A 20,674-nucleotide genomic window follows, 5' to 3' on the forward strand; every position below is an offset into this window, starting at 1 on the left:
CCCCACACCTATTGCAGTGCGGATGCTCCACGGATGTCCCGTGGAAGGGGGCTGTCCTTGCACCAGGACCTCAACTGGCCACCGCGAGATTAAAGGTGACATGAACCCCATCGCAAAGGCTCCTCTCTCTTTCTTCAGTCTCGCCGAATTCAGAATGAATCTGCTTGGAGCTAAACTCCTGCATTACAGATGTGATGTGGGAGAACAGCAGAGCAGATTCATCCCTAAAGGAGTTTCGGTTAAAGAAGGTCGGAGAAGCAATGTGGACTAGTGGAAAGAGTAGAGGTCTAGGAGTCTAAAGACCTGGGTTCTGGTCTCAGCTCTGCCACTTTTCTGCTGTGTGATCTTGAGTAAGTGAATTGCCCTCTCTGCACCTCAGTCCCCTCTTCTGTAAAAGGGAGCTAATAACACCTGTCTTTCCCTATCTCATGGGCATGCTGTGTGGTTAAAATGAGGTATTATAAAAGTGCTTTGGGGAAATCGAAGCACTCTACAAATTGAAGGTATCATTTATTTCAGTATCAAATGCGATGTGGGAGAGCGGCAGAGCAGGTTCATCCCTGGGGGACTTTCAGTTCAAAAGGAAGGATTTTGCTCTTCAATTAAGACCAGCTTATGACACTATTCTGAACTGAAATAGGGAATTCTTATGGAAACATAGACCCATCTAAGAAGGCCCATTAGGAACTGAAGTGTAAAGACACTTTCCTCCCTCCAAGCTACTCTGAGATCTCTCTGTGCTCCCCCAGCTAACCAAGAGACAGAAAAATAATAAAAGTTTTGAAATATGGTCATGAAACAGTTCCATTTGTTTTCTAATCCTCACATCTCATAACATCTTGAGTGTCATAATGAAATCCCTTGCTTTTTAAATTAATTTCAAGATGTTGAGGGGGAGGGAGGTGGAAAAAACCTCCACAAAGCTCACCCAGATTAAAATGCATTTCGATGGTTCTGAATAAGCTGAATTACACCGTGTTCCAGAATGATTGCCTTTAAATCATTAAAGCCCCCAAATGAAATCAGACAAAGTTATTCATATGGAACGCCATGAGGCCTTATTGCAAATCGAGGTTATGTCAGCAGATCTGGACCACCTGAGGGTTGCTGCTGGCACTTCATTTAACCTCCTGCCACACAACCCGTTGAAGATGTAACAAATAATAAAATCTCATCTTCCTATTTTTCTTTTCACCTAATTATACATCGCTTCCTCTACTTCAGTGCTGTAGGAAAAGGGCAGAGGGAGGAGCAAATCCCTTGGACCTAGTGCCAGGTGGGCCCTCAGGCTGGTTGGGGAAATATGCAGTTTCTTAGTCCCAGAGCAGTGCCACTATAAATAGACATAATTTATAAATAATTTATTTACATTAATATCTGTCTCCCCCACTAGACTGTAAGCTCCTTGTGGGCAGGGAATGTTTCTAACCAACTCAGTTGCACTATACTCTGAGTGCTTAGTACAGTGCTCTGCACACAGTAAGCACTCAGTAAATACCATTGATGAACTGATTGACTGCTGGCTTTGCTCTGCCCTCGCCCTCCCATCTCTGGGAATCACCTTGGTGCAGGCAGAGGTTTCCACCGAGAGCAGTTCTTAACTGGGAGCAGGAGAAGCAGACCATAGCAGTGGTTGTGTCACCCAGCCCACATTGGGCACTTCCTTGGAGGAAGCCCTGCTCTGCTCAAGCTAGAGAGGGCAGTGAGAGCAGCTTACCAGAGCAGTGGCAGATCACCCTCTTATTCCTATACAGCTACTCTGTGGGCTCCGGAGGCCATGCCAGTCCGAGTCGGGGTTCCTAGGGGAGCAGAACTAATTTGAGGAGCATGGTATAGTGGAGAGAGGGCCTCGGAGTCAGAAGACCTGGGTTCTAATCCCACCTCTGCCAGTTGCCCGCTGTGTCACCTTGGGCAAGTCACTTCATGGCTTAGTGGTAAGAGCACGGGCTTGGGAATCAGAGGATGTGGATTCTGGCTCTTCTACTTTTCTGCTGTGTGACCTTGGGCAAATCACTTAACTTCTCTGTGACTCAGTTACCTCACCCGTAAAATGGGGATTGACTGTGAGCTCCATGTAGGAAAGAGACTGTATCCAACCTGATTACCTTGTATCTACCCCAGTGCTTAGAACAGTGCTTGGCACATAGTAAGCATTTAACAAATGCCATAATTATTATTATTATTTTTATTCTCTGTGCCTCAGTTTCTTCATCTATAAAATGGAGATTCAATGCCTGTTCTCCCACCTACTTATACTGTGAGCTCCTTGTGGGACAGGGACTGTTTCTGACCTGATTAACTTGTATCTACCTCTGTGCTTAGAACACTGTGTGACACAATAAGTGCTTAAGAAATATAATAATAATGATAATAATACCTTGGAACCAGCATTGGGTGACAGTATTTTGGGGAGCTCAAAGGCATGGAAAGCTGGAGATTGAAAGTCATAGAAAACCCAGGGTGGGGAGAAAAGAGAGAAAGATAGGGATGGGGAGCCAGAGGTGGCAAGTGCATGCATGCATGCATGCGTGCTCTCTCTCTCTCTCTCTCTCTCTCTCTCTCTCTCTCTCTTCCCCCCCGCCCCCCCCCGCCCAGCATTCTCCCAGCCACTGCTGCAGTGTGACTGAGGCTGCAAGTTGGAGCCTCAGGTTGTGACCATAATAGCCACTGACTGTTGGCCAGCGCAGCCAGAACCATTTTCAAAGTAGCGGAAACCTCTAGGAAACAGAGCATGAGAGAAGTGACTGGCATTGGTAGTGGGAGAAGCACAGGAAGAGAAGGAGGAAGAGGATGAGCAGACTGTCCTGCTCGTCTCTTCTGATTCATCTCCACAGCTGTCATGTCCCCTCCCTACACCTGGCCAAAGGTGGCATATTAAGCTGCCTATATGTTATTTTTCAGGTGGCAGAACTGGATGCTGCTATCCCACCTACTGCAGGTCCATATTAAGGTCAGGGCTCAAAGACCTGAAGATTGGGACCCAGGGATAAAGCACCGTGGGGTGGGGCTCCCCAAACATCCCAGCCACAATGTGCCCCCACCCCCACCCCCATCCACAGGAGCTGCCAACTCCATTGCAACTCCCACCTCTGTCAAAAACCTTCCTCAAAGCCTTTTTTAAAATCCACCTCCTCCAAGAAGCTTTCCCTGTTTACCTCTACTTTCCTTGTCAAGTTCCCCCATCTGCCATCTTAGCACTCATGGATGTTTGTTCATGTTCCTACATTTGTTTTTATCCTTTGTCTCTATGCTCTTACTCTTTAACCCATTGTCTATTTGCAACTTGTTTCTTCTTTTATTCCCCATTAAACTATAAGCTTCCTTGAGGGAGGGGACTGTTGTGTGATCCCAAGTGCTTGAACATGGTAAGCAGTCAATAAAAGTTGCTTCTGATAAGAATAATAATAATGTTGGTATTTGTTAAGCTCTTACTATGTGCCGAGCACTGTTCTAAGCTCTGGGGTAGATGCAGGGTAATCAAGTTGCCCCACGTAGGGCTCACAGTCTCAATCCCCATTTTACAGATGCAGTAACTGAGGCACCGAGAAGTTAAGTGACTTTCCCAAAGTCACGCAGATGACAAGTGGCAGAGGTGGGATTAGAACCCACGACCTCTGACTCCTAAACCCGGGCTCTTTCCACTAAACCATGCTGCTTCTCATGATGATGCAGAGAACAGTGGTATCCTCTATCCCACCTTATTATGAGTTTCTAGTGTGATTTGTTGTGTGCACATATTAGTGCTGGCCTGGCCCTGATAGTCTTCTAGGAGTGTGTTTTCCTCTCCCTTGAATTACAGGTTGGGACCTGTCAGGCTCCAGCACTTTGAATAGAATAGTAATGACCCTTCTGTAAAACACAGGATATTGCTTTTCTCTCTATCCCTCAGGCAAATTAAAACTGGGGCCTTCTGTTAATGGAGCGCAAACCATTGGAAATAAACAGGAGGAAGTCTTTTCAGCTTGCATGCCCCTTCATCCATCTGTTCCAGCCAATTTGCTTCCTGGGTCTCCCAAGCCCTCACCCCTTCCCCCAATGCCCCATGCCCAATGACCACCTGCCATGCCAGTAGTAGACCCAAGGTAAAGGTGCTTGTGTCCCCTTCTGTCTCTGAACCTCCCTGAGTGTCTCTGGATCCCCCCTCTGTTTGCCTGGGTCCTTCTTGGTGTATCTTTGTGGGTCCATATCTCCCTATATTGCTCTCTTTGGGTCTCTCTCTGTCTCCCTTTTTCTCTCCAAGCCTCGGCCTTTGTCTACATCTCTTTGTCTCTGTTTCTGTCTCTAGTGCACCTCTTTCCTACTTCCTGAAACCCCTCCCCAGTTTCACGCAGCATGCACAGTGACAAGTTGACATCCATGCTGCCCTTGTGTTCTGGCTAGAATTCACTCCCAGGGTTTTGATACAGGAAAAAGGACTGTTCATCAGGATTTGTCCCCCCATACACACACACACCCATAGTGGCTCCTTGCCAGGCACCTTGCAAAACGGCTTTCTGGGAAGCCAAGCCTGAACCCAATGCTTTTACAGAGAAGCCTTGCGCATTCACTGTAGAAGAGCAACTTTTATATACAATAGAAGGTATCTACCCCCTAGTCCCACGTCATCCCCCGGGCCTGGAATGCCCTCCCTCTGCCCATCCGCCAAGCTAGCTCTCTTCCTCCCTTCAAGGCCCTGCTGAGAGCTCACCTCCTCCAGGAGGCCTTCCCAGACTGAGCCCCTTCTTTCCTCTCCCCCTCGTCCCCCTCTCCATCCCCCGTCTTACCTCCTTCCCTTCCCCACAGCACCTGTATATATGTATATATGGTTGTACATATTTATTACTCTATTTATTTATTTATTTATTTATTTTACTTGTACATTTCTATCCTACTTATTTTATTTTGTTGGTATGTTTGGTTCTGTTCTCTGTCTCCCCCTTTTAGACTGTGAGCCCACTGTTGGGTAGGGACTGTCTCTATGTGATGCCAATTTGTACTTCCCAAGCGCTTAGTACAGTGCTCTGCACATAGTAAGCGCTCAATAAATACGATTGATTGATTGATTGATTGATCTACCCAGCCTCAACAAGAGACTCAGACCTCCTTCTCCGACCCCTGTTCCTCTGCCACCACTAGCTGCTCTCCCCATCCCACCCCTCTCCATCCCCAGCGTCTTGACATTGCAGCCCTGGGAAGTGGGGATGACCAGGAATGGAAGGCGGTGGGGTAGACAAAACAGCAACGGCAGTGAGGTGAGGTCCATCACTTTGGAGGTATAGAAAAAAAAGTTACTAGACGAGATATAGAGTAAAAGATGCATGGGGCCCAGGGAACAAAGGAGTGATTTGGAGTACGGCGAGAGGAAGGCCAGGAAAACCCAAAACTATGGAACCCGAGGGAGGTGGAAGAGGGAGAGGGTGGGGTTGGGGGGTTGTGGTTACGTACCTCAGAAAAGTGTACAGAGATTGACAGGAAAGATGTTGAGGACATATCCTCTGAGGATCTCAAAGGTGCAAACTGCGCTCCTCAGACAGGTAATTATTTACATATCCATGTGGATCATTTGCCCACATGGACACATGCATTTTCTTTTCCAGGGAAGATGGCTCGAATCTCATTGCTTCATTATTCTATGAAAACCTTTTCCTCAGCTCCCCCTCACCCACCATCACCCCGACTCGCTCCCTTTGCTCTACCCCCCTCACCCCACAGCACTTACGTATATATGTACATATCTATAATTCTATTTATTTAAATTAATGCCTGTTTATGTGTTTTGATGTGTATATAACTATAATTCTATTCATTTATATTGATGTCTGTTCACTTGTTTTGATGTCTGTCTCCCCCCTTATAGACTGTGAGCCCGTTGAGGGCTGGGATTGTCTCTTTGTTGCTGAATTGTACTTTCCAAGCACTTAGTACAGTAAGTAAGGTCTCAGTAAATACGACTGAGTGAATCAGTGAAAATCAGCTCCACATGGTCAAGCTCTGCAGCCAGAGGTCTCAGCCTCTCCACCCTTGCCCTAGACTGGCAGGGCTCTTCAGGGGACTGTTATCCCTCCCCTGCAGGCAAGCATTACCTAATAATTGTGGTATTTATTAAATGCTTACTGTGTGCCAAGCACTTACTAAGTGCTGGGGTAGAGGCAAGTTTGTATATATCTCCTCCAAGAGGCCTTCCATGACTAAGGCTCCCATTCCTCTTCTCCCACTCCCTTCTGTGTCACCCTGACTTGCTCCCTTTGTTCATCCCCCCTCCCAGCCCCACAGCACTTATGCACATATCTTTAATTTATTTATTTAGATTAATGTCTGTCTCCCCACCTCTAGAATGTAAGCTCATTGTGGGCAGGGAATGTGTTGTACTCTCCCAAGCACTTCGTAAAACGCTCTGCAATCAATCAATCAATCATATTTATTGAGCACTTACTGTGTGCAGAGCACTGTACTAAGCGCTTGGGAAGTACAAGTTGGCAACATTAGAGACAGTCCCTACCCAACAGTGGTCTCACAGTCTGCACACAGTAAGCACTCAAAAAATACAATTGAATGAATGAATGAATGGATACAGGCCCTGTTCCACAAGGAGCTCACAGTTTAAGGAGGAGGGACAGTGGGTAGTTAATCGCCATTCTGCAGATGAAGAAACTGATCAATAGAGAAGTGAGTTGCTTTAGGTTATACAACAGGAATTGCCTACAATTGTCCAACTAATGGGAGGGGTGGGGGTTTGTTCCAGGGTATTAGCTTGTTATAGGTAGGGAATGTGCCTATCATATTATTATATTGTACTCTGGCTATTATATTATTATATTGTACTCTCTCAAGCGCTTAGTACAGTATTCTCCACACAGTAAGCGCTCAATAAATATGATTGACTGACTGAATGAGAGCTAATGCCTCTTCCATTAGAGCTTGTGGTGGTAATAATCTTGCTTAACATAGTCCCTCCCTGAGACTGACAGGTGTTTTCTTGCAGTTTTACTTGACCAACCTCTCATCCTAAAAGCTCCCACACTTGCCTCCCTTCCCAAAAAATAGCCCATTTTTTAGGATCGATAAATACACCAATCGTTAAAAACAAAACAGAGGAAACCCCAACTATAACAAGTGCAGTATATTAAAGCACCATAAAATTCTGTAGTTTGGGAATAGAACTAATCAACTCTTGTCATGTGTTTTATTTCCATCACCTGGGACTATATTTGTGCAGACACTGTTGCACATACAAAGTCAGGTGGTACAAGACCCCCAAATATTCCAGGATGCAGACTGAGCCTAATGAAAAGAGCATGTATTGCAAGTCAGGAGACCATGGATACTAGTCCCAGCTCTGCTTCTGTTCATTCATTCATTCAATCGTATTTATTGAGTGCTTACTGTGTGCAGAGCACTGTACTAAGCGCTTGGGAAGTACAAGTTTGTAACATATAGAGACGGTCCCTACCCAACAGCGGGCTCACAGGCTAGAAGGGGGAGACAGACAACAAAACAAAACATATAAACCAAGTAAAATAAATAGAATAAATATGTACAAGTAAAGTAAATAAATAAATAGAGTAATAAATATGTACAAACATATATACATATATACAGGTATATTCTGTTCTGCTGTTCCCTTTGGTCAAGACACTTACTTAACCTCTATTCTTGTTTACTTTTCTGTAAAATGGGGATAAAATGCCTCCAAGTGGGATAGGGACTATGCCTAATGTGCCGGTCTAATATCTACTCCAGGGCTAAGTACAGTGCTTGGCACACAGTAAACCCTTAGCAATTATTATTACTATTATTACTATTACTATTATAAGTAGTGGTATTCCTGTTCTCCCTACCTCTTAGACTGTGCTCCCTATGTGGGACAAGAACTCTTCTCTGATGTGGTCATCTTGTATCTACCTCAGCCCTTAGGCCAGTGCTTGGCACAGAGTGAGACGATAAATTCCACAAGGATTTTGATGAAAAAAACCACCATTTCACTCCCCTGAGACACTCAAAGGTTATGTGTTTGACTTCTTTCCTGTCAAACTCTCTCGCAAAGGTAGGCACTGGAGTCACCTTGTTCTGGGGGTGGGGTGCTTTCCTCTTCAATATGATGGCTATCAGGAACTAGATTTACAACCAGATGATCACTAATATCCTAATTTATTCTAAATCTGCCCACAGGTATATGTGACCATCTGATGACCCTACTCCTGACCTAGAAACAAGGTTCTTTGCCATCAAAAGACATTCACATGCCTCCACAATAATGAACTACACTGAAAGGCTCTAAAATGACTGGATAAATCATTTTTAATGAGTGATTATAATATGAGAGTTGGTAGCAATGTCCTCACGTGGAAGCAAGTCATCAGCCCAGATGGGATTGGCAAACTCCCCAGCAATGCTCTGAACACCAATGCTCCGACCACCACCCTGTGATCACCCACACCCATGGCAAAGGAAAAGCAGCTGGAACACACCCATCATCTAAGCTGTGGCACTTCATCCACTAGATTATCATCCCAGGAGAGAGACTGCAGGGATGGGTGGATCCTGGCAGGTATGCCTGGAATAGAGTACTGGAGAGACTACTGTCTTATATGTACCAGACTCACACTGGTTATAACCCCAGTGTGGTGAAAAGCAGCCTCCAAACCATCAAGACAGCTAAACGGTAAGCTAAAGAATAGTACTGATGGAACTTTCCTGGGATCACGACATAGGGTCAGATCATAGTTTAGTATAGAGGACATGATCTTCGCAGGATGTCAGGTACAAGAAAAGTGCAGGGGGAGGCATCAACACAGCCATATTGTTTCCATAGATTTCATGAAAGCATAAGCGTGTGCAAGAGTACAGGTTTAGGAGTCAGAGGATGTGGGTTCTAATTCCGGCTCTGCCACTTCTCTGCTATGTGACCTTGGGCAAGTCACTTAACTTCTCTGTGCCTCAGTTACCTCATCTGTAAAATGGGAATTAAGATTGTGAGTGCCATGTGGAACAACCTGATTACTTTGTATCTACCCCAGCGCTTAGAACAGTGCTTGGAATATTGGAAGCACTTAACAAATACCATTATTTATTATTATTATTATTATTATTATTATTATTATTATTATTATTATTATTATGTAACACCCTTCGGTAGATCTGAACTCTGAAAATGATTTAGTAAATTTGGCTGCCCTTGCAAGTCCACTGAGTTTCTAAGACTACCTCATGACAGTGTGACAGGCCGGGTTTGAGCTGAGGGTGGCCTGTCTGATCCATTTCCTATTGCCAGCTGGGTAAAGCAGGGGTATGTAGTGGACCTGTTCCTTTTCAATTTGTTCTGCAGAGCCATGCTGGAGGATGCAACAAAGGACCTGGCCCACTCCTCTGGGACACTTTTCCAACTAATGAATTTATTTAACCTGTCTGCTGTCTAATAGAAACTCTGGAGGAATATAACTCATCCTTCTTCTGCATTGTCCTGAGGAACTCACTGTGTGAACTGCTTCAGACGCTTATGGCTAAAATTGCTGATTTTAGTAAGTAATATCTTGCCTGGGTGTTGTGGCTTATACCTGGGGAAAAGATGAGGAAATAAGTTTAGTAAAGTGCCAAGAAGTATAGAAAGGGGGATATTTTATACCCCTGAGCTAGAACCCAAGAGTCAACTACTGTACTTTAACTGTTCACTCTCCAATGGCTTCTTCTCCACTTTCAAACATGCTCATGTCTACTCTATCCTAAAAAGACCCTCCCTTCACCCCTGGCTCCCCCCAGTTATCATCCCTTCTCCCTCCTACCATTCCTCTTCAAACTCCTTGAGTGAGTTGTCTTTACCCATCGTCTCAATTTCTTCTCTTCCATTTTTCTCTTTGATCACCTCCAATCTAGCTTCCATCCCCTTCACTCCACAAAAACTTCCCTCTCAAAGGTCACAAATGATCATCTTCTTGCCAAATCCAATAGTCTCTACTCCATCCTAATTCTCCTCAAACTCTCAGTGGCCTTTGAGACTGTTGACCACCCCCTTCTCCTGGAAACATTCTACAACATCGGCTTCACTGACACTGTCCTCTTGTGGTTCTCCTCCTACTTCTCTGGCCATTCATTCTCAGTCTCTTTTGTGGGCCCCTCTTCTGTCTCCTACCTCCTAACTTTGGTGGGAGTCCCTCAAGGTTTGGTTCTGGGTCCTCTTCTATTCTTCATCTACACCCACTCTCTTGGAGAACACAGATGCTCCCATAGCTTCAACCACCACCTCTGTGCAGATGATATCCAAATCTACATCTCCAGCCCTGATCTCTTTCCCCATCTCTGCAGTCTCAGTTTCCTCCTGCCTTTAAGACATCTGTATCTGAATGTCCTCCCATCACCTCAAGCTTAGCATGTCCAAATCAGAACTCCTTATCTTTCCACGCAAACCCTGTCTTACAAATCACTGTAAACAGCACCACTATCCTCCCTGCCTCACAAGCCTTGGCGTTATCCTTGACTCCTCTCTCTCATTCAACCCACATATTCAATCCATCACTAAATCCTGTTGGTTCAACCTTCAGAACAGTGCTAAAATCCACCCTTTCCTCTCCATCCAAACTACTACCACTTTAATCCAAGCATTTATCCTATCCTGCCTTGATTACTGTATCAGCCTCCTTGCTGACCTCCCTGACTCCTGCCTCTCCCCACTCCAGTCCACTCTGCTGCCTGGATCACTCTTCTACAGAAACATTCAGTCCATGTTTCCCCACTCCTCAAGAACCTCCAAAGTTTGTCCATCCACATCCGCATCAAACAAAAACTCCTTACCATTGACTTTAAAGCACTCAATCACCTTGCACCCTCCTACCTCACCTTGCTACTATCCTACTACAACACAGGCTGCACACTTTGCTCCTCTAATGCTAACCTACTTACTGTACCTTGATCTCATCTATCTCCCCACTTACCTCTCGCCCACATCCTGCCTCTAGCCTGGAATGCCCTCCCTCTTCATATCTGACAATTAGTCTTCCCACCTTCAAGGTCTTATTGAAGGTACATCTCCTCCAAGAGGCCCTCCCTGACTAAGCCCTCATTTCCTCTTTTCCCAATCCCTTCTGCATCACCCTGACTTGCTCCCTTTATTCACTACACCACCATCAGCCCCACAGCACTTATGTACACATCTGCAATTTATTTATATTAATGTCTGTCTCCTCCTCTAGACAGTAAGCTCGTTGTGGTGAGGGAATGTGTCTGTTATATTGTTGTGTTATACTCCCCCAAGTGCTTAATACAGTGCTCTCCACATAGTAAGTCCTCAATAAATATCATTGATCGATTTTACTAAAAAAAGAACTCTGTATCTCTGAGAAGTTCTACCCTTCCAGGAAGAGCAGAGGCAAATTAAGTTCATAGCTGTCAGAAACTTAGCATTGAAAGAGATCTTGGAAAGTTTTCCAGGCCATGCTTCTGCCTCTAAACCTATTTACACTGGAGCGAAGCCTTCTGAATCATGCTCCTGCCTTCCAAACTTAGGAAAAGGAGACCAAGAAAGAATCTTATATTCTTTCCCTTGAACCAAGAGAAACAACAGCGGTTCAATTCTGTTCAAGTTTTAGAGTTTTACAGAACAGATCCCCTGCCAAAATCTGCCTGCACCAGACCACTTCTTGGAAGTTAGTATCTGGTGCCAAGGAAAGTACCTCAACTGGCCTTGGCTATTCACAAGACTTCCTGCAAGTCAAGCACAGAGAGACCTTGCCTGCAGACCCTGACTGCCAGGACTGAATGACCACAGAGGGTGGCAGTCTCCTTTGGCTGAGATTCAATCCATCAGACAGAAACCAGGGAATCTTTCTCATGGCACCAAATGCCCAGCAATCAAAACACATTGCCAAAGAGCTGCCAAGTGGCCTTTCAGATCTTCCTATTGGACATATCTCTTCTGGTACCACTTGGTCGGGGAGGAAAGGGAGGAGGCAAGATTGATAGCTGGGCCCCATCTTTCAGACAAGGGAGAATAAGCAAAAGCCTCCTTCATTTAAGTGGTGATATATCTCCATCTAAGGACTGCGGCAGGGCTCTGAATGGGACCGCCACTCAGTGACCTGTGGGCCATTAACACCCTAGCTTCAAAATCTCAACTGCCTGAACTCCAGTAATAAACTGAAACTTATTAGATATAAAGTAAACTGAAGAGCCACCAAAGCATTACCATTCCAAATGGTGCCATCAATAAACTACCAACAATTTACAGTTTTCCCGTATCACTGTTAATTGACCAAATCCAGTGTTGCAGTGTTAGCATTATGCCCTGTTACGCTTTGTAATAAAATCACTGCCTATGCAGAAGAAACAAACTTAATGATATGATACTAATAGGGTTAGAAATTTCCTCTGTTAGCATTAATAATTTACACCTCCATTCATTTTTTAATGCTATTTGTGCTCCTAGAAAAAAAAACACTGAAATGCTGGCCTCTCAATCCCTCGTTATGTGCCTGTTGAAGGGAAGCATAGCAAGTAACCTGATGAAGGCAAAGGTCTTCAGGATGGGCCAATCAGGATAAAATGAACCCAGTAGAAATACACTCAGTTCCCCTAAAATACAAGGGTTATGTGCTCAACAAAGCCTGCATTAAGAAAAGCTCACGTTGTCAGACACATGACTGACTAAACGTATGTGGGCAAAATTGTTTCTCTCAACATCACATCATGTCCTACCCAGACCACTGCATGTTATGGGAAGAATCTGCGTAATTCCCCATCAGCCTTCCATCTAAAACACATAGTGAAGACACATTTTATGGCAAAACTGACTGTACCAGTGTTAATGTGTCATAACCGTAAGGACACATATAAAAAGGTTCTTTGCGGAAGTTTGGCGCCTACATAGTTGCTGAGCGTGTAACTGGGCGGATGCCCCTGGTCTCGTCCCACCTTTGCTCCTGCACCATTGTGTTTCTCTCCAAGGCCTCTTTAGACATGGGTGTCAGTTTTGAGCCATGAGGCTCGGCAGTGGGAGTTGAGGTGTAGGGAGGGAGCCTGGGCAGAGAGGCTAGACATTTTAAATGAAAATGCCAGCTCAAAGGCAGTTGGTGCCATACTCATGCTGGACAGAGGACAGACCAGCTGAAAACCTGACAGGTGAATAGCCACCCTCTAAGCATCCCTATGCGGTCTCACCAAGAGAATCAGGCATGATGACCAACCCACAGCAGAGCAGGGTACTGGCCCTCTCAGGTCCAGGATGTCCCTTTCTTCCCAGGGCAGATTCAGGACAAACTTCCTATCAATGGGAAGCATTGTCAGGTGCCCACAGTGCTTCAGGTGAGGTTGAGGCTGCTGGAAGGAGCCCAAGCAAATAATATTTATAGGCTAGACTAGCCCATTCTGCCCCCAAAGAAGGAAATGAGCAAAGGCTTTAATCCCTCCTATTTAAACTCCTTACTATTGGCTTCAAAGCTCTCCATCACCTTACCCCTTCTTACCTCGCCTCCCCTCTCTCCTTCTATATCCCGGCCCGCACACTCCGCTCCTCTGGTGCTAACCTTCTCACTGTGCCTCATTCTTGCCTGTCCCACCATCGACCCCTGGCTCACGTCCTACCTCTGGCCTGGAACTCCCTCCCTCCTCAAATCAGCCAAACATTCACACTTTCCCCTTTCAAAGCCCTACCGAAGCTCACCTTCTCCAAGAGGCCTTCCCAGACTAAGGCCTCCTTCTCCTCAGCTCTCACTCCCCTCTGCATTGCCCCGACTCATTCCATTTGCTCTAACCCCCCTCCCTGCCCCACAGCACTTGTGTATCTATGTGTATATATGTTGTTGTTGTTGCTATCGAGTCGTGTCCAACCCATAGCGACGCCATGGACACATCTCTCCCAGAATGCTCCACCTCCATCTGCAATTGTTCTGGTAGTGTATTCATAGAGTTTTCTTGGTAAAAATACGGAAGCGGTTTACTTCCTTTGCTTCCTTCCACACAGTAAACCTGAGTCTCCGCCCTTGACACTCCCCCATGCTGCTGCTGCCCAGCACAGGTGAGTTTTGACTTGGAGCAGATTGCCTTCCATTTGCTAGCCACTGACCAAGCTAGGAATGGAATAGGTAGGTCTCTGCTTGACTCTCCCTCCCATAGTCGAGACTGGTAGAGTACTGGAAACTCTCCAGATGTGACCCTGAGAAGTGGTATATATGTACATATCTATAATTCTATTTATTTCTATTGATGCCTGTTGTTTTGATGTGTATATATCTATAATTCTATTTATTTATATTGGTGCTGTTTACTTGTTTTGATGTCTGTCTCCCCCGCTTCTAGACTGTAAGCCCAGTGTGGGCAGGGATTGTTTCTCTTTATTGCTGAAATGTACTTTCCAAGCGCTTAGTACAGTGCTCTGCACACAGTAAGCACTCAATAAATATGATTAAATGATTGATTGAATGAATGAATGAACAGTTATTCAATCAATCAACCAATCAATCAGTCTTCCCAAGTGCTTAGTACAGTGCTCTGCACACAGTAAGTGGTCAATAAATACAATTGAATGAATGAATGGTATTTGCTGAGCACTTACTGTGTCAAGAGTACTGTACTCAGTGCTTGGAAAAATACAGTACAATAGAGTTGGATGACAAGATCCCTGCCCACAAGGAAGTTACAGTCTACAGGACTGTGTTCTTACAGGCTATTTCTTTTCATAAAAATAAATTCAGCCCACAGCTAAACTGAGTTTGGTCTATCTGAGGGACTATCCAAAGCCTTTGTTCCAATCTTGGGGTGTCAACTGCTGGTTCCCCCCCCCCCACCGGGGGAGAACAATTCTGGGCCATAACAACTTCCTGGGAAGATGACTCCTGCCCACCCACATTGTGTTTATCCTAGGGAGAGAGACTTCTGGGATGTCCATCTATCCTGCATCACTGCCTGACAACTTCTATGCAGTATTCAGGCAGAAGAGACAAAGAAGTGCACTGAAAGTTCTTCCAGTCTCTCCCCACCCTTTGGGGAGGAAATGGAAATTATATGATAAAAACAACAACAACAACGTGTCTGTGCCTGTGCCTGTGCCTGGGTCTGGGATGAAGAGTCTTATTCAGAACTCTCCCCAGGTTAGCACAAAGACATCACCCGGAGCATGAAAGCCACCATCCCTGCCCAGCAGTTCATTTCAAGTGATTATGGGCAATTTAGAAAATAAGAGACCTGCACCCAGAGTCAGGAAGCAGCAACCCCCTGGGATTTTGTGCTTTCAAGGTGAGGTGAGAGGTAGGCTTTTGCAGGCCCAGCCAGCAGGCGTTCCTCTTGCTGACAGGAAGGAGAGTGTCGGCGTGGCAGCAGGGGGTGTTGTTTCCAGAGCTTAGTGCCAGGAAACAGAGCTCAGCTGGTGGGCAGAACAGAGTCTGAACTGCAGAATTATCAGCAAATGATTGGGCTTGAAGGTTAGTCATTTAACAAGGAAGAGCAAGAGTTGGAAGGGGTCATGGTAGTGGGGAGGGAGTCACAGTATTTGGGGCTATCTATGTCCCTGAGCTGAGGGCTGTTAACAAAAGAAAAAAAAAGAGAGAAGGAGGAGACTCTCCAAAGAATCCTCCTTCTCCTCTTCCTCCTCCTCCTCCTCCTCCTCCTCATTAGCATCATCCCTTCAACCACATCATCATCTCCAGCCAAGAATTCATGTTAATGGGCAAACAAAAAGATTTTGTCAGAGGCTGGAAACAGCCTGACTGTTTTTGTGCCCCAGGATGGCTCATCTGGGCAGAACAGGAACCTCAGCTTCTAAGATGGCTTTTTCCCTGCTGAAGGAAAAGGGAAAGACTGTGGGAGAGCTGAAAGTCACCTGACTTGGAGGGGGCTTCACAAAGCCAAAAAAGCCTGGACCAAGGGGGAATTTGGATAGGAGGAGGCTGTATGGATTTGGAGTTACTGCATGGTTTTGCATGGCGAGGCTTCAAATTTTAAAAAGGATAACTGATTAGTTGCTATGCCAACCAAGACTGAATTCCTTGACCACCTCTCCTCCCCTGCCCTCATTCCCCATTCCTTCCCCTAAAAATGTTCCAGATCTCAGCCCAGCTGACGTCATCTCCGGTATGTCTTGCCCAGAAAGCCAGATGTGATCTGTTCAGGGCTCAGGGCCATCCTTAAGGGAAGGCAGTTCAGGCAGTTGGCCCACTCTTAGGAAGCCCCACACTTGAGGCAGGGTGTACCTGAAAGGGATAAGGTTACTGGATCAATCAATCAATCGTATTTATTGAGCGCTTACTGTGAACAGAGCACTGTACTAAGCGCTTGGGAAGTACAAGTTGGCAACATATAGAGACAGTCCCTACCCAACAGTGGGCTCACAGTCTAGAAGGGGGAGACAGAGAACAAAACCAAACATATTAACAAAATAAAATAAATAGAATAGATATGTACAAGTAAAATAAATAAGTAAATAGAGTAATAAATATGTACAAACATTTATACATATATACAGGTGCTGTGGGGAAGGGAAGGAGGTAAGACGGGGGGATGGAGGGGGGACGATGGGGAGAGGAAGGAGGGGGCTCAGTCTGGGAAGGCCTCCTGGAGGAGGTGAGCTCTCAGTAGGGCCTTGAAGCTCTCAGTAGGGCCTTGAACCAATCTGAATGGGACAATCACACTTTCGGTGGGGAGGTTCTTTTCTGCCACCCAACAGGTCTGTGATGGGACCCCAAGCCCCTCTGCCAAGGGGTAATGGTTGTGGCAGCAGCAATGGCAGCAGCTGTTGCCACTGCTAAAGAAAAGGAAAGCCCTTTCCTTGGCATCTTCAGCACAGCTAAATTGGCCCTTCTGGGCAGCGACAACAACTGTAGCTGAGCTCAGAGTGTACATGAAATTCCCAGAGACCTTGCTTGAGATAGCAAAGGAAGGTGGGTCAGAAACAAACAAAAATGGACCCCCATTTAGAAATCATAAACGTTTTGCAACACTGGCTCTAAGCTTGTCCTTCTTGCTTAACTTGAGCCGAGTGTTGGGCATCTCTAGGACTACTCTGATCACTAGAATTGTACAGGCAGCAAGGCAGCCATATAATAATAATTACAGTATTTGTTGAGTGCTTACTATTAACTGTTCTAAGAGCTGGGGTGGACATAGTCCCTGTCCCACATGGAGCTCACCGTCTCAATCCCCATTTTACAGATGAGGTAACTGAGGCACAGAAAAGTGAAGTGACGACCAAGATCACACAGCAGACAAGTGGCAAAGTTGGGATTAGTATCTATGACCTTCTGACTCCCAGGCTCGTCCTCTTTACACTATGCCATGCTGCTTCTATTCCCCCTATTCCCCATTTAGCACTGTGAATATATGCCTTGGAGGAGGGAGGACGGAGAAATAGAAATATCGGATTTTCAGCTGTATTAGAAAAGATGAAATTTCTCACTTATCCTCAGAGGCTTAACCTAGCATATAGATATTTGCACCTGAATAAACTATAACTGTAATGGGCCCCATCTGAGTGTGAAGTCTGTTCATGGTCCAGACCCCACCAGGCTAATCATTACTGGTTAACTCCAATGGGAACGGGATACTGTGTTTTAGCACAGCCTGGGGATTTTACATTGATAAAATAGACACATGGAAAATTGCCTCCTGAGAAGATAACAAATTGAATGATATAATGATATTTGTTAAGCAGTTACTACACACCAAACATTGTACTAAGCCCCAGGGCAGAGAAGCAGCATGACTCAGTGGGAAGAGCACAGGCTTGGGAGTCAGAGGTCATAGGTTCAAACCCTGGCTCCGCCAATTGTCAGCTGTGTGACTTTGGGCAAGTCACTTAACTTCTCTGTGCCTCAGTTACCTCATCTGTAAAATGGGGATTAAGAGTTTTCTTGGTAAAAATACAGGAGTAGTTTACCATTGCCTCCTTCCTCACAGTAAACTTGAGTCTCCACCCTCGACTCTTCCCCCATGCCGCTGCTGCCCAGCACAGGTGAGTTTTGACTTGTAGTAGACTGCCTTCCACTCACTAGCCACTACTCAAGCTAGGAATGGAATGGGTAGACCTCTGCTTGACTCTCCCTCCCATTGTCGATACTGGTAGAGTACTGGAAACTCTTTTCCATGTGCGACCCTGAGAGGGGAAGCATTGGGGTAGATACAAGATAATCAGGTCCCATTTGGGGCTCGCAGTCGAAGTAGGTGGGAGAATGTATTGAATCCCTATTTTGCAGATGAGGGTCACACAGCAGATAAATGGTGGAGCTGGGATTAGAACCTAGGTTCTCTGTCTCCTTGGCCCGTGCTCCTTCCAATAGACCATGCTACTTCTCTTAGAAAGCTTAGAAATACTTAGAGTTTGTGGAAGAGCATTCTCTAGTTTACAGCTTTACTGTATTTGGTCATCTGGAGACCAAACTAGAATTTGTTGGAGTCCTTATGGACTTTGTGAATGAGAACTTTCCCTACCTGTCAAGTAGGACTACTATTATGGCTAGTATGATATCTCCGTAGGGAAAGGATGGCATATCAACAAAGCTTTTTACAGAATATCATAAGCTGTGCTATGTGGCACTCTACTAACCAGAAAGCTCTAGCAACTGGCATTTCTGATAAACCCCAATAAGAGAGCAATCTTGGCTGATTGGGAGGCCTCTGAGGAGAAGGAGTTTACAGTGATCAGAAGGTGTTTGAGGCCTCCTCTGATGTTAGGGAGGGGACTGGTAATGTCAGGTTCTATAGGGTCTCCCTTGAGGCTTCTGATTAGCCAATAGGCACTCTTTCTTACCTCTTGATTTGGGCCTTTACAAAACCTCTTCCTGAGCATGGTTCCCAGGGCAGGCTTGACTCTGAGTTAACCAGAATTTTGACTATTCCTCCAGAATATGTGGGATCATTCCTCTAGAAGCTGGATAACAAATCCTGAATCATTTCTACATGGAAACAGCATAGCCTAATGGAAAGAACACAGGCCTGGTAGTCAGAAGAACTACTGTCTGATCCCGGCTCCACCACTAGCCTGCTGTGTGATCTTGGGATAGTCACTTGGCTGCTCTATGCCTCAGTTTCATCAACTTTAAAGTGGGAATTCAGTACCTGTTTGTTCTCTCTCCCACTTAAAGCTGTGAGCCCCATGCGGGACAGATATTGTGTCCAACCTGATTATCCTGCATCTATGCCAGTGCTTAATAGAGTGCTTGCATGTAGTAAGCACTTAACAAATATCACAGTTATCATTATTATTATGGAAATCTAAAAAAAGCCAGACAACCATATATCCTGGGTGATTTAGACATTAACCTGCCTGGAAGTAGGTGACTGAACCAAATAAATTATTGAAAAACATTCCAGCTGTATGATTCTTTGCACTATTTACTTGCTACAAAATATCTTGGAAACCCCACTTGGGACTGGGTCTTTACCATGTTGCAGTCCTTTAAAATTCACCCTGTATTACCTTTTATTTTTCCTTCACTGAAAACAGTTTAAGCAGCTTCATTAAATGACAGAAATGTTTGGATGATAAAAATAAATGCAGTTCTGAGAATATAGCCAGAAGGGAAGAATAAGCAATGAAGAGTAAATATCCAATCCCCTCCAGAGTTATAGTTCAAATACCTTTGAACTCTAAATCAGCCACTCTATAACATATGGATGCATTGCATTTGGTTAACAGCCAATGAAATTCAGACATATTAGGTTGGCCCAAGACATTAAATGAGCCAAATGATGGAACTCTTATTGTTCAGTAAATGTAATGGAAATATATTAGGACCAGCGAAGTCAAAACAACCCCCGATATTTTATGTTGCATTCACAGAATGTATTCCCTGGGTGAGTCTCAAATTTACCTTCATGCTTCAACTTATGAGAACTGCTTTAGTGTAAAAATATTAGACTTTGATTGAATTCTGTTCAATTTCTCCTTTGCTGCATAAAGAGGATGGGAAGGTGAGTGCTGAAAACATTGTGGTCTATTAAAGTGGGAGATGCAGATAAAGGAAGGATTTCATTTCAAATCCTTTGAAGTGAAAAATAGATTGGATCCATTGGGCAACTCAGGTATCTTCTGCATGTTTCCAAGGCAAAGGATCTCCTTCTTCAGGTTTCTGAACACTTCCTCCCCTCCTCCCAACCCAACCAGGTTCTTATTGTTTTGCCATTTAATACTGATTGAGACCCACTCAACAAATGGCTAGGTGCTTGTGGGAACATGAACATGATGGCAGTCTAGAGGCCGTGTTTTTGTTTTTTTTTTTTTAAGGATGGTTTGATGCCTCTATTGGGAGTGTGCCTGGGCTTTGGCTGTGCAGAACTGTTCCCAAGCCTTCCATTATTCAAGAACAAAGTGCCTCCATTAGAGGTTTATTGCTATACTTCTAATCTATTTAAATTCTGTTGACTTAAGCTTTGTCCTGTTGCTCTCTGTTAAACTGGCTTCTCTTCCCCAGTACCTCAGCCTCCTGGTAATCTAATGTAGTGCTATTTCAGCTCTTTCTTTCCTGTCCTGAAGGAATTTTCCCTTTTGCCCTCATAAAACCTTTCTGGAAAACCTTTCTGGAGTCTGAGGGCACCCTGTGTTTGGGTGACTGGGGTGAGCAAAGAGGAAGAGGGGGAGCAGTGGGGAGCAAATGTTATTTTCAGGGTGTGGAACAGAGGCCTAATTGCCCCACACTCCAAAATTAGGAATATTCAGAGGTTGCTCATGCTCAGTGTTCATGTTCTGTGAATTCGACTAATACAATGGAATTGCTGCCTT

At 45.0% G+C, this 20,674-nt stretch overlaps 2 non-coding genes across 2 annotated transcripts; both read right to left on the reverse strand.

Annotated features, from left to right (window-relative positions):
* Nucleotides 1-13,991: 13,991 nt before the first annotated feature.
* LOC119920287 lies at nt 13,992-14,129 on the reverse strand. Its single transcript, XR_005448045.1, has one exon. It is a non-coding gene; the product is annotated as a small nucleolar RNA SNORA7 (small nucleolar RNA).
* Nucleotides 14,130-17,918: 3,789 nt separating this feature from the next.
* LOC119920095 lies at nt 17,919-18,059 on the reverse strand. The gene has a single exon (XR_005447862.1). It is a non-coding gene; the product is annotated as a small nucleolar RNA SNORA7 (small nucleolar RNA).
* Nucleotides 18,060-20,674: the final 2,615 nt, after the last annotated feature.

This window comes from Tachyglossus aculeatus, chromosome X1 (genome assembly GCF_015852505.1).
Source record: "Tachyglossus aculeatus isolate mTacAcu1 chromosome X1, mTacAcu1.pri, whole genome shotgun sequence".
In the NCBI taxonomy this organism is placed as follows: domain Eukaryota; kingdom Metazoa; phylum Chordata; class Mammalia; order Monotremata; family Tachyglossidae; genus Tachyglossus; species Tachyglossus aculeatus.